This window comes from Chrysochloris asiatica, unplaced genomic scaffold, assembly GCF_000296735.1.
Source record: "Chrysochloris asiatica unplaced genomic scaffold, ChrAsi1.0 scaffold00411, whole genome shotgun sequence".
NCBI lineage: Eukaryota > Metazoa > Chordata > Mammalia > Afrosoricida > Chrysochloridae > Chrysochloris > Chrysochloris asiatica.
In genome coordinates, this window is record NW_006408929.1 from 847,644 (window position 1) to 862,407 (window position 14,764).

Genomic DNA, 14,764 nt, shown 5'->3' on the forward strand with positions numbered 1-14,764 from the left:
TTTAAATAACCTCATATGCATGCAAAAGCTGGACAGTGAATAAGGAAAACCATAGAAGAATTGATGCCTTTGAGTTATGGTGTTGGTGGAGAATATTGAAAGTGCCATGGGCTGCCAAAAAGAACCAGTAGATCTGTTTTGGAAGAAGTGCAGCCAGAGTGCTCCTTGGAGGCCAAGGTGGCCAAACTTCGTCTCTAATACTATGGACATAATTGTCAGGAGGGAGCAGTCGGTGGAGAAGGATATCATGTTTGTTAAGGTGGAGTGTCAGAGAAAAAGAGGAAGACCCCCAACTAGATGGATTGTCCAAGTGGCAGCATCGAGGGACTCAAGTGTAGCAACAGTAGTGAGGTTGGCCCAGGATTGGGCAGTGTTTCGTTCTGTTGTGCATAAGGTCGCTATGAGTTGGTACCGACTCAATGGCACCTAGCAATAACATTCATATGTATGCTGAGCAAAGAATCTGAGAAGCTGGTCTACATGAAGAAGAAACAGAATCATGCTTGAAGGAAGACTTAAAAACATCATGCAATACAATTTGCTTGCTGAAATGAAGAGGACTTAAAACACTTACTGATAAGGTTAAAACCTTTAGTATGGATTACACCTAACCATAAAAAAAAAAATTTTTTTCACAACTGGCCCCGAAATAAACATCCATGATAAATGAAGAAAAGATTAAAGTTTTCAAGGATTTCATTTTACTTGGACCCACAATTAATGTTCATGGAAGCAGCAGTCAAGAAATCAAAGGACATATTACATTGGGCAAATCTGTGCAAAAGATCTCCTTAAAGCAGGAGTGGGGAACATCTGACTCATGGGTTGTATGAGGCCCACGAAATCATTCGGTCTGATCCTGTCTGCACAACTGCAGTTTCAGCCATCACATTATTGCAGGCTAATTTTTAAGTTGATGATTTTGTATGGCCTGTGAAGGATGTTATAAATATCCAATTGCTCTTGGTAGAAAACAGGTCCCCCATATCATGTTTGGTAATGTGGAGGGTCAGAGAAAAAGAGGAAGACCCCCCCCCCCCAATGAGATGGCTTGGCAAAGTGGCATCAGCAACAGGCTCAAGCATGGCAATAATTATGAGGTTGGCACAGGATCAGGCAGTGTTTTGTTCTGTTGTGCATAGGGTCACTATGAGTCAGTACCAATTCGATGGCACCTAACAATGACAACCTCTGCAAAGATATTCCTTTGAAGACTGAGGTTAGCCTGACTGAAATTATAGTATTTTCAGTCACCTCATATGAATTTAAAAGATGGACAGTGGGTATTGAAGACTACAGAAGTATCTATGCCTTTGTATTATGGTGCTGGCAAACAATATTAAATATTGCATGAACTACTACAATAAGGAACAAATCTATGTTGGAAGAAATATAGCCAGAATGTACCTTAAATGCAAGGATGGCAAGACTTTATCTCATGTACTTTGGACATGCTATCAGGAGGGACCATTCTCTGGAGACAGATATGCCTAGGAAAGGGTCTGCAAAAATGAGTAAGACCCTAAGTGAGATATATTTGACAGTAGCTGTAAAAACAGATTGAAACATTGCAAGGATAATGAGTATTGCACAGGGCCAGGAACTGTTTTGTTCTGTTTTACATGGATTGCTATGAGTTGGAATTGATTTTATAGAACCAAAGGAACAACATTCATAAGGTTTTCAGTTACTAAATATTTGAAAGCAGTTCATCTCTGCTTCTTTTTAGTCTGTCTTCATCTGGAAGATCATCTGAAATCTGTCCACCGTGGTTGATCCTGATTAGTATTTAAAATACCGGTGTCATATCTTACAGAATCACAGCAACACACAAACCACCACAGTAAGACAAACGGACAGACAAAATGTACAAAGACCAGGATGGCCAAACTTTGTCTCTCATACTTTGGACATATTGTCAGGAGGGACCAGTTGTTGGAGAAGGTTATCATATTTGGTAATGTGGAGTGTCAGAGAAAAAGAGGAAGACCCCCAATGAGATGGACTGGCCAACTGGCAGCATTGATGGACTCAAGTGTGGCAACAATAGTGAGGTTGGCCCAGGATCAGGCAGTGTTTCGTTCTGCTGTGCATAGGGTTGCTATGGGTTGGTACCGACTTGATGGCACCTATCAACAACAACAATGGGCAAAATACTGAATGATGCAGAAAGCATCAAAAGAAAATGGAAGGAGTACACAGAGTCACTGTACCAAAAAGAATTAGTGGATGTTCAACCATTTCAAGAGGTAGCATAAGATCAAGAGCCAATGATAACGAAAGAAGTCCAAGGTAGACCGAAGACATTTACAAAGAACAAGTTTCCAGGTATTAATGGAATACAAATTGAAATCTCCCAACACTGATGCAGCACTAGGGGCATTCACTCATCTATATCAAGAAATTTGGATTACAACTACCTGGCCGACTGACTGAAAGAGATCCATTTTTGTGCCCTTTCCAAATAGAAGTGACCCAACAGAATGAGGAAATCATTGGACAATGTTATTAATATCTCATGCAAGTAAAGTATTTCTAAATTTAATACAGAAATGGCTGCAAGCATACATTGCCAGAGAACTTCCAGAGGTTCAAGCTGGATTCAGAAGAGGATGTGGAATGAGGGTATCATTGCTGACATCAGATGGATCTTGGCTGAAAGCAGAGAATATCAGAAAGATGTTTACCTGTGCTTTATTGACTACGCAAAGTCTTTTGATTGTGTGGATCATGACAAACTATGGACAACATTGTGAAATATGAATATTCCAGAACGCTTAGTTGTATTCATGGGGAACCTGTACATAGACCAAGAGGCAGTTGTTTGAACAGAACAAGGGAACACCACATGGTTTAAAATTAAGAAAGGTGTGTGCCAGGGTTGTATTCTTTCACCAACTTATTCAATCTGCCTGCTGAACACATAATCAGAGAAACTGAATTATATGAAGAAAAACTTGGCATCAGATTGGAGTAAGGCTCATTAACAACCTGCGGTATGCAGATAATACAACCTTGCTTTCTGAAAGCCAAGAGGACTTAAAATACTTATTCATGAAGATCAAAGACTTTGGTATGGGTTGCACCTCAATGTAAAGAAACAAAATTCCTTACCACTGGACCAAAATCTAACATCCATATAAATGGAGAAAAGATTGAGGTTTCAGTGACTTCATTTTGCTTGGATCAACCATCAACACTCATGGAAACAGCAGTCAAATCAAAAGAAATATTGCATTGGACAAATCTGCTACACAAGACCTCCTTAAAGTGTTGGAGAGCAAAGGTATCAGTTTGAGGACTAAGGTGCACCTGACTCAAGCCATGGTATTTTTAATAACCTCATATGGATGTAAAAGTTGGATAGTGAATGAGGAAGACTGTAGAAGAATTGATTCATTTAAGTTATGGTGTTGGAGGAGAATATTGAAAGTTCTATCGATTGCCAAAAGAACAAATAGATCTGTGTTGGAAGAAGTACAGCTAGAGTGCTCCTTGGAAGCCAGGATGGCCAGACTTTGTTTTTCATACTTTGGACATATTGTCAGGTGGGACCAGTCACTGGAGAAGGATATCATGTTTGGTAAAGTGGAGGGTCAGAGAAAAAGAGGAAGACCCCCAGTGAGATGGATTGGCACAATGGCATCATCAATGGGCTCAAGAGTGGCAACAATTGTGAGATTGGCCCAGGATCGAGCTGTGTGTTATTCTGTTGTGCATAAGGTCACTATGAGTCAGTAATGACATGACAGCATCTAACAACAACAAAGCAACAAAGGTTGTATACAGAGGAGCTTGCACATGTCTTCTCATTGAATCGTTGCAACTACTGAATGAAACTACCATTGTTATTGTTGTTATGTGCTGTGGAGTCGGTTCCAACTCATAGCGACCCTGTACAGGGTTTCCGAGGCTATAAATCTTTACGGGAGCAGAAAGCCTCATCTTTCTCCCATGGAACAGCTGGTAGTTTCGAACTGCTGACCTTTGGATTGCAGCCCGATTCAAAACCACTACGATACCAGAGCTCTTTGAAACTACCATTAGGGAGTTCTCAATATTATAAAGAGAATTTTTACTTGATACTGTATGTATAGGTGACTGGTGTAGAGTTGTAGGATAAGCACTGGGCTACTAACTGCAAGCTTAGTTTTCCACACCCACCAGCCACTCCTCAGAAACTATACAGGGTCACTATGAGTAGGAACTTATTCGAGACACTTATCAACAACAAGACCCATTTTTTGCTTCTATATTCATCATATATTACTGTTGTTGTTAAGTGCCGTCGAGTTGGTTCCGGCTCATAGCGACCCTGTGTAGGATTTCTGAGAAGCAGATAGCAAGTTTGAACCTCAAAACTTGCAGTTCAAACTGACAGTGTGGTTGAGTGTGCTATCCTACAGTGCCACAGCACATATTAGGTCAGTTCCTCCTGCCTCTTTTTGACAAGTAAGCCTTGTCTTTTTCATAATTTTGAGGTTTGTTTCATAGTCTGCCAAGAATCATTTGATGTGATCCCATGCAGATCAGTTGGTAATGTTAGCCAGGCACCATCTAGTTCTTCTGGTCTTAGGATTGTGGAGACTGATGTTCATGTGCTCCATTAGCCCACTGGATTGTTTCCATGCATCTTCAATTTTCACTTTTGTGGCATTAAGGTCTGTGAAACCTGCCACAAGATCTGTGGGACCTTCATTTGCTGATGGAGCACAACTCAAAATGAAGAGAAACAGCTGTAAACATCCATTGAGTATCGGAACATGGAATGTACGGCCACCACTTGTCTGTCAGTTTGTCGTACTGTGGTGTCTTGTGAGTTGCTGTAATTCTGAAAGCTATGCCATCGGTATTTTAAATATCAGCAGGATCACCCATGGTGGACAGGTTTCAGATGAGCTTCCAGATGAAGACACACTAAAAACCTTATGAATAGTAGAGAAACACTGTCAGATATAGGCCAGAAAATGAACTCCTCAGGTTGGAAAGCACTTAAAATGTGACTGGGGAAGAGCTGCATCCTCAAAGTAGAGTTCACCATGATGAGGCGAATGGAGTAAAGCCTGTGGGAGTAAAGCCCACGGGACCTTCATTTGCTAATGGGGCACAACTCAAAATGAAGAGAAAGTGTCATGGGCTGCCAAAAGAACCAATAGATCTGTTTTGAAAGAAGTGCAGCCAGAGTGCTCCCTGGAGGCTAAGATGGCCAAACTTTGTCTCTCATACTTCGGACATATTGTCAGGAGGGACCAGTCACTGGAGAAGGATATCATGTTTTTAAGGTGGAGGGTCAGAGAAAAAGAGGAAGAACCCCCAACGAGATGGATTGCCAAGTGGCAGCATCGATGGGCTCAAGTGTGGCAACAGTAGTGAGGTTGGCCCAGGATCGGGCAGTGTTTCGATCTGCTGTGCATAAGGTCGCTGTGGGTTGGCACTGAGTCGATGGCACCTAACAACAACAACAACAACAACATTCCATTAAATGGACTCCTGTTGTGGTGCTGTAGGCTAAGCACTGGACTGCAAACCGCAAGGCCAACAGTTGTTCTTTGGACAGGGTCCATATGAGTTAGAATCAATTCAACAACTTTCCATTAAATAATACTGTGGACCAAATAAAAACTGATGTTCAGAGAATTCAAGAAGCTTCCTTAAGGTCACACGTTAAGTTTCAAAGCCAGAATTATACCCTAGTTTCTCAGGATTCAAATTACATAATATTTACTATGAATCTAGCAGTGAACTAAAAGTTTATTTTATGAAAAGTTTGTTGCCATAGACTTCAAGCCACTACTACTATAAGTTGTACCTTTAGTAGTATTTCTGTCAGATATCAAACATAAGCCAAAAACAACAACAAAAATTTAAACCCATTCCTGTAGAGTGGATTCTGACTCATAGCAATACAATTCATATCTCTTGATAATAGAGAACTGGTCCATAGGGTTTCTGAATATAATCTTTAAGGAAGCAGACTGCCATATCTTTCTTCTGTGGAGTAGGTGATAAGTTTAAACCACCTTTCATTTAGCAGTTGACCACTTAACCACTGCACCTTCAGGGCTCCTGAAGTCAAAATATAGAACATTAGAAATTAAAACTAACTCTCTGAGGAAGTTGTGAATTGCTGCACAATTGAAATAAAAATCTAAGACAGTTGCTACCAAAACCCACTGCCTTAATGGGTGAACTTTTTTTTTTTTAAACTTTTTATTGTCAATTGAGCAAAGGTTTATAGAACAGAACATCAGTTTTACATTCAGCAGATTTAAATGAAATTTATGCCCTGTATCAGAGCCCTTAAGTTTGTCTCTATTTTTTCACTGATCATCTTTATAGTTCTCGGTTTTACATTTAGGTTTTTAATTCACACCGAGTTCATTTTTTTTATATTATGTGTGCTATGGGTCTTGTTTCATTTTTCTGCAAACAGATTTCCAGCTTTGCCATCACCGTTTTTTAAAAAGAGACTCTGTCTTCTGCATTTGATGTGTTAGCAGACTATATGTGGATGGATTTACTTCTGAGTTCTCAATTCTGCTCTGTTGGTCTATTTGCCTTTCATTGTACCAGGACGAGACTGTTTTGACCATTGTGGGTGTGTTTTAGGTTTTGAGATCCGGAAATGAGAGTCCGTATACTTTGTTTTTCTTCTTTAGTAATGCTTTGCTTCTCTGAGGTCTCTTTCCTGTTCATATAAAGTTAGTGAATTTAAGGATGAATTTCTTTGAAACTGGGTTTTCAGTGTCTTCAGAAAAGTTCATCACTTCTTGATGCTAATCGTTTCTGTAGAATTCTTAGTATCTCTCCTTTTTCTCTCAGCAAAGGCATTGAGTGTGTGTGTGTGTGTGTGTGTGTTCCTGAGAGCTTTGTGGACATCACAGAGAATTAATTTGTATAACCTCTTTGTTAAAAGACTGCTAATTGGTGAGGCTATTCAAATCTCTTGATGATAAAAGCCTCACTCAACCTGATGTGGTGCTGTGGGTTAACATGCTGGACTGCAAAGGCAGTTTGAACCACAAGGTCGACAGTTTGAGCTCACCAGTAGCTCCTCGGAAACCCTGTGCAGGGTTGTCATGGGTCAGAACTGACTCTATGGCACTTAGCAGCAGCAGCAACCTTCTTTAACATTATTTCTTCATATCAGGGTTTTTAGAATCTGTAAACCACCACTTTCCTTATATCCTTCTAAAAGAGTAAACAAGCCACTGGGACAATTCTAACTACTGCTCCAAGTAGAGAGGACATGCTAAAGGAGAAGGGGAGGGGAAAGCAAGGAATGATCCAGAGAAGAAGGGATAAAATAAAGTCCCCAAGAAAGTGGATAATGTGAGAATGGGTTTTTGTGGTAGTGAGTATGGTTAGGCTTAGAAGGAAGTTCAACAAAAAAGTTTTGGCTAAAGCTTAAATAGAAACTGCAACTTTTATAGTTTATATGAAATGTTGAATCATTTAAATTCTATGTATTCTATTTTAATTGTTAAAAATGGCAACAGTGGTTCAAAAATTATTAGATGTTAAAATAAAACTTTACTTTTGAAACATAATATTTACTAATGCAACAGTCAGATTGTTTTGACATTTATTGACAAAATGCCCAAATATTGTTGCATTCTGTTTTGCATTTTAATATTTTTTTAAGTTATGAAAGGAATTAGATGCATATATACTAGTTTGTCTTTCAAACTTCCATAGCATTTGTAAGATATGTCCAGTCTGTTCTGACTCAAAGCAAACCTGTGTAGAGTTTCCAAGGTGTGACTGGTGGTTAGCAGTCCATTGCTTACCCTATAGCACCACACCAGGATTCTAATTATGACTTGTAGAAGTACTATTCAAAATTATAAATGAATGGTCCTCTAATATAGAAAGAAAATTGACAATTGCATTTTACCTTTTTATTATAAAAAATACAAATATGGAAAAGTGATTAAAATATATAGCATTTATATACTTGTTTTATCTGTTCTTAGACAGTTGGGTTGTTTTCAGGTTTGGGTTATTATAAATAATGGTGCTATGAACAGCTTGTATATGCAACTTCACAAACATGGCAAGAATTGCTCTAGAGTAAATAACTGTAAGTGGAATTATTGTTTACAAAGGGTGCATATTCTATCTTTTTTGGTTAATTGCAAGTTTTTTCTAGTTACATTCTCATCTATAGAACACAAGAATCTTCATTGTTTCACATTATTGCCAAAACATGACATTTTGAGACTTTGCATGATTTCTTTTGATTTATATTTTCCCAATTACTAATGAGGAGCCCTGGTATGGTGCTGTAGGATAAACATAGCTAACGGTTGGTGGTTCAAACCCACTGGCCATACCTCAGAAACCCTATTCATCAACCGTGCAGAGAAGTATCTTGTGCTACACACTCTTCTGGCTGCCTGGGTACCCAGAAGAGAAAAATACCACCTGTATTGATTGACATAATACCTTCAGTTAATGCTTGAATGGATTTCACTGAAAAAAATTAGTTCCAAGATGTTAGACCTTTTACTTTGAGTTTATGTCATTTAAATTCCTAAAGAAAACACTATGTTTATGGAAGCTTAAACTATATCCGATGTGAGTTTGCCCAAACTTAGCAATATAAACAACATGGTTAACATTGTGTGGATTTGTAACATTGTGTTGAATGTGTAACATTACTTTGAATGATTTCTTTGCAGAGTTCTAAGAATAGCAATGGATCTAAGCTATGATCATACTGTACCCAATGAAGAAACGATATCTTCTCTTTTTCCCTTTTGATTTTATCTTGCTAACACATCAGGGTCCCAGTTATCCCAATGGGCACTGTCCATGGATATAGAGTAATGATAAGAATACCAAGACTATATTGAATGGTAAGGGTTTGTTTGAGTCACCTATGTCATCATATACAGGTTAAAAAATCCAAATTATTGTCAATGTAAAGCCAAGACTGTAGCTGGGAAAATGCTGCTAAGAGCAAAATCCAAAAGATGAAGCAAGGATAAAAATGAGAAAATGAAGACAGATAAGCAGAATGTTATGAAGCCAGGTGGAATTAATGAGAGAAATGAATTGTAAAGCACAGTCCAGACCATCGGGGAGAAAAGCACAAGCGGAATGCGGAAACCCTATCCAGAGAAGCAGCGATACCAGAGATGAAGGCAGAGATGGGGACATGGAATGAGGGAGTAGCTGAGGACCCTAGATTCATGGAACGAGAGGGACTGAGCTCTGGTGGCCAGGAATCAGGCTTGCAGAATGTGTGGTGGTGTAAATTATTATATATGCCTGAGTGTTTAAAAAAAAAAAGGGGGGGGGGCCTAAAATTAACACAGAGAAATATAGTTAATCGATGATACATGGTTAAATACTGTTAACTGATGGTACATGGTATAATCATTGTAATGAAACAAAGTATATGATTTGTTGAATGTAATAGTGATGATCTGTCTTGCTTGTTGTTTTTTGTTAAGTGTTGTAGAGTCAGTTCCAACTCAACGACCCCGTATAGGATTTGTGAGGAGCAGCTTTTGGGTTTGAATCACTGACCTTGCAGTTCAAACCAGCCTTGTGGTCCAACACTTATCTTACCATGTTACTAAAGTTCTCTAAGATTTTATAAACGATGCATTCATTAGAACAGATGGGATATTACAACAATTATAAGAATTTTAGATATGGCCCTGACTTTCTGCAAAATTACATTTTCTTTAGTAATGGGGAATACCTGATGGTGTTTACAATGCAAGGCGATCAGGAATTAAGTGCTAAGACAAAATGTATAGATGATGCTTTGAATTATTTGATATGTAGGCATTGAGCACCTAATGTATAACAGCCACTATGCTCCATGGTGAAGTCCTGGTGTGATGCTTCAGGACAATGCACTGAATTGCAAAGCTGATGGTTCAAACCTAAAAGCTGCTCCTTGGAAACCCCACACAGGTTTGCTATGAGTCGTAACTAACTTGACGGCACTTAACAACAACAACATGCCCTATGGTGAGTGGCTTGTATTTGGAGCTATGGGAGCTTAGGAAACAGAGAGGGGGAAAAAGTTGGAATGTTTTTGGGAGACTGTAAGAGAGTTTTGAAGGGTGATCATAAAGAAGGTTTTGCATGAAAAGTTGAAAGGAGATGAGAGGGTGCTGTAGGCAGTTGCATAAGTAAACTCATGACCTTAGTAATGATGTGTTCCAGAAATAGTAGTGACACTTAGTTTTATGATTCCCTGAATAGAATCAAAGGAGTCCATTGTAAAGGGAAAAATACTAGTGACAGTAGTAGAGTGTGATTTTCTCCTAATTGTCTAGATGTGTGTTGTCCACAATGGTAGATACCAGCCACTTGTGACTGTGAAACAATTAAAATGTGGCTGTTCCAAATTGAAAAGTGTTATAAGTGTAAAATACATACCAGATTTCAAATATGTAGTACAAAGAGAAAAAATGAATGTATAGTATCTCATTACTAATTTCATATTGATTACCTGTTGACATAATAATATTTTGATAGATTCAATACAGATTTGATATATTTTTAGACAGTGATTATATTAAATCTATTATTAAAATTAATTGTATTACTTTTTACTTTTTGTAATGTGTCTACTAGATATTTAAAATGTAGTCATTTACTGCTATTGGGCAGTGCTATTCTAGATGCTTTGCAATAGGAATGACCGAAACAAATTACTTCTGTAAGGTGATTTCCTCCCATTTATATGTTTTTTAAAGTTTTCATATCTATGCCCCACGTTTGATGTAGCATAGGTTTTTCATTTTAGTTACCAAGCTTTCTTGTTACATGGCAATTTGAAATTTCACCTATACAATTTCCTGGGCACCACCTATTGAGCATGGCCTGCACGCAGTCCTCTCTTTGCTCCATCCCACTGATAGCTATTGCTAAGTTCTTAGGTTTCCTCTATGCACTCCCTGCCCTTCTTGTCATTTCTATCTATTACTTCACCTTGAGGCTAAAGAAAATGAGAAAAAATAATGAAAAATGAGACAAAGCAAAACACGATGACAGTGGTGGAACTGATAGACCAATTTTATGCGAATGTCTGAATTTGTGAAACAAGATAGAATTGCTACCGTCATTAAGTGAAAAATAAGAATGTGAAAGAGCACATTTAAATGGTTACAGGTTAAAATGCTGACATTTTTCTTCCCAGTAATCTAAAACTTTGTTTGACTAGGATTTGACTGGTCTTTGACTAGTTGTTCAAATTTTTTTGAAATTCTAAAATCATTTTGGAAATAAACCCCTAATGGCATATACCATTTAACTAAAACTGAAGTCATTGATGAAAAAATGTAGGTAATCCTTTTAGAGATAATCTTTTTGTTCAGCTTTCTTCTCAAAGAATATATTTTTAAATCGCATTCTTCTTGTTAGGTACCATCTTGTTGATACTGACTCATAGTGATCCTATGCACAACAGAACGAAACACTGTACGGTCCCACAACAGCCTCACAATCATTGCTATGCCTGAGTCCATTGCTTCCACCACTGTGCCAATTCATCTTGTTGGGGGTCTTCCTCTTTTTCTCCGAACCTCCACTTTACCAAACATCATATCTTTCTCTAGGGACTGGTCCCTCCTGATAAAATGTCCAAAGGAGCATTCTGTACTACTTCCAACACAGATGTTTGTTCTTTTGGCAGTATTTTCAGCATTCTCCTCTAACACTATAACTCGAATTCATCAATTCTTCTATGGTCTTCCTTATTCACTGTCTAACATTCACATGCATATGAGGTTATTGAAAATAGCATGGCTTGGATCAGGCACAACTTAGTCCTCAAACTGACATCTTTGCTTTCTGACATTTTAAAGAGGTCTTGTGCAGCAGATTAGCCTAACAAAATATGGCATTTGATATCTTGACTGTTACTTCCATGAGTGTTGATAGTTGGTCAGAGACAAATGAAGTCTGACAAATTCAATCATTTTCTCAATTTACGTGGTTGTTGTTTACTGCTCCAGTAGTGAGGATTTTTGTTTTCTTTATATTGAGGTGCAATCCATACCGAAGGCTGTGTTCTTTGATCTTCATCAGTAAATATATATTTTTTTCTTTTTTTTCTTTTTTTTAATGAAGATAATGGAGGAACAGTTGGGGGGCATGATAAGGTAGGGATTCTTATACTACATAGGTGCTTCAGGGAGAGGCAAACTATTTCATTTCACACATATTATTCCATCCCTTAGAACTGGGAGTGGGAGTAAAGTCAGTCACCAGCATTTTCATCAGTGTTCTGAGAGAGGTCAAGAGCAGACATCATGGAATCAGACAGCTTGCTGGCGATTCTATCTGAATGTTTCTGCTGCTGCTTCTTATTCTTCAGGGCAGAGGTCAGAGCTTAGCCTTGGTACAGAGGGTCAGTTTCCATGATCCTTTGCAGCACTGGGTGGTGGTCAACTGAGAAAACTTCTGGCATGCTATTATTCTTGAGACAGTGGTCAACATTGTGTTTAGCCCACCCCACTTGAAGCATATTTGGATTGGTACAATAATCAGTGAGATTGCCAATCTTATACAAGGCAGTTTTATTTTCAACGGTGTCTGCTATTTTCATTATCAGAGAATGGAGCCACTTGATCTACATCTTGAGCAGGTCCATGTCACCCAACAGCTCATCAGACTCTCCAGTGGCCAAGCATTCCATTGTGTCTTCATTGGTCTGTTCCATGTCCTCAATGTCAAAGACCTCGGTCATCTTCTTAACAATCTCAGCACTGAGATGAGTAGGTAAATTGTGGGTGTGTGGTGGTAGTGTATAGAAGCTAATCTTTCCACTTACCCAGTCAGTTAGGATGGCTTTGGCTGCCTTTTCCTGATTGTATATGCCTCCCTTCTTCTTCTTTCCAAAATGGTGGGCTATTGCAATCAAAAAGTTTTCAGTGGTCTGGAACCCAGAGATGCCATAATAGTTGGAAATCTCCTCCAGATTATAGAGTTGCAAGATGGTCTCCTCTGGGGTCACAGGTCTGATAGCTTCTGCACATGGATGCAGTTGCATAGGATGGTGCCCACCTCTGAGTTGGATACTGGCCACAATGCCTGGAGCATCCAGCAACCTAATGAACTTGTCCAAGTAGACCTCCTGCATGAACTTGGTGACTACAGGAATGATTCCCACACTGCAGGCACAGCTGCACTTCAGGCTATTCAACAGGCTGCTCTTCCCCACATTGGGAAGGCCCACAACCCCCACACAGATGTAGGTGCACACTTCACCAAGGCGACAATAGTTCCCCAGAATCCTCATGAGGTTTTCAGCTCCAAAACTGGCTTTGCTTTTCAGCAATGACTCAGAGGCCTGCTCCATAGACACATTACAGCAGTTCAGGTTTTTTATCCGATGCTGGGTACTGGCCTTGAATGCCACAGTTGGCAGTTCATTCTGAAGGTAATCCAGCAACTCTGCCACAACTTCCTTGGGTACCAGGTCAATTTTGGTCAAGACCAAAACCAGCTTCTTATTGCCATTTGCCTGTGAGACAGCCTCCTCCATTTGGAAGCAGCGGCAGTCCAAATGGTCTCTGGCATCCAAGACTTCCAGAATCACATCAGAGTACTCCACCACCTTAGGGAACTCCTTATAATAAGCCTTCCTTGTGGCTTCATCATCCAGCTGAGGAAACACATTTAATTCCTGCAAAACTTCCTCCTTGCGCTCAAACGCTTCCTTGCATTTCATGACATCCTGACAGTAACTCTCGATGGTCCTGTGTCTGTGTTTCTCTTGCTCCCAGACAGCCTGCTGCTTCTCTCTTATCTGCTCCACACTCTTCTACTTTAATTCTCCCTCCCAGCTGGCATGACTATTGTAGTGAACAAGCTGGGAAGCAGAGGAAACTTTGCAGGCTGTTTTCTTCCTAATATTCTTTACAGGCCTCTTGCCGCCTTTGGAAACTGACTTTTTATTTTTGTGTCTAAGTTTCATCATGATGAGCAGCTTCAAAGTAGGTAGGTTCAAATCTGCTGGCTTCTTTCCTATACTTACTACGTGGATCCAAGTGAAGACTTTAGTAGAATGAGGTTGGCCGAGGAGTTGCACTTAAACCCTTGGCCATCAGTAAATATTTTAAGTCCTCTCGCTTTCAGCAAGCAAGATTAAGATTGTATCATCTGCACATCACATGTTGTTAATAAATCTTCCTCCTAACCTGATGCAATGTCTTTCTTCAAATAATCTGGTTTCTCAGATTATTTGCTCAGCGTACAGATTGAATACGTATGGTGGAAGAATACAACCCTAGTGTACATCTTTCCTAGTTTGAAACCATTTGGTGTTCCCTTGTTATGTTTGAACAACTGTCTTTTGGTCTAGTTATAGGTTCCTCATGAGCACTATTAAGTGTTCTGGAATACTCATTCTCAGCAATGTTGTCCGTAGCTTGTCATGATTCACATAGTTGAAATTCTTTGCACACTCAATAAAGTACAGGTAAATATCTTTCTGGTATTCTCTATTGTCAGCCAAGATCCATTTGATGTCAGCAATGATATCCCTCCTCATTTCTTTCGTTTGCTTTAGCATTTCTAAACTGGAGAAAAAGTTTCAGAGTCTCTTCTGACATCAAGTTTGGTCTTTTCTTTCTCTCTTGTCTTCTCCATGACCTTTTGCTTTCTTCTTGTATAATGTTCTTGATGTCGTCCCACAGCTCTTCTGGTTTTCAGTCTTTAGTGACTAATGAATGCATCAAATCTTTTCTTGAGATAATCTTTAAAATTCAGGTGGAATATGTTCAAGGTCATA

At 39.1% G+C, this 14,764-nt stretch overlaps 1 protein-coding gene and 1 pseudogene across 1 annotated transcript in view; one reads left to right on the forward strand and one right to left on the reverse strand.

Annotated features, from left to right (window-relative positions):
* Window positions 1-14,764, forward strand: part of CAMK4 (calcium/calmodulin-dependent protein kinase IV) — a 410,640-nt gene that overhangs the window by 117,768 nt on the left and 278,108 nt on the right. The gene's annotated exons all lie outside the window — the stretch shown is intronic.
* LOC102838575 lies at window positions 12,230-13,951 on the reverse strand (annotated as a pseudogene).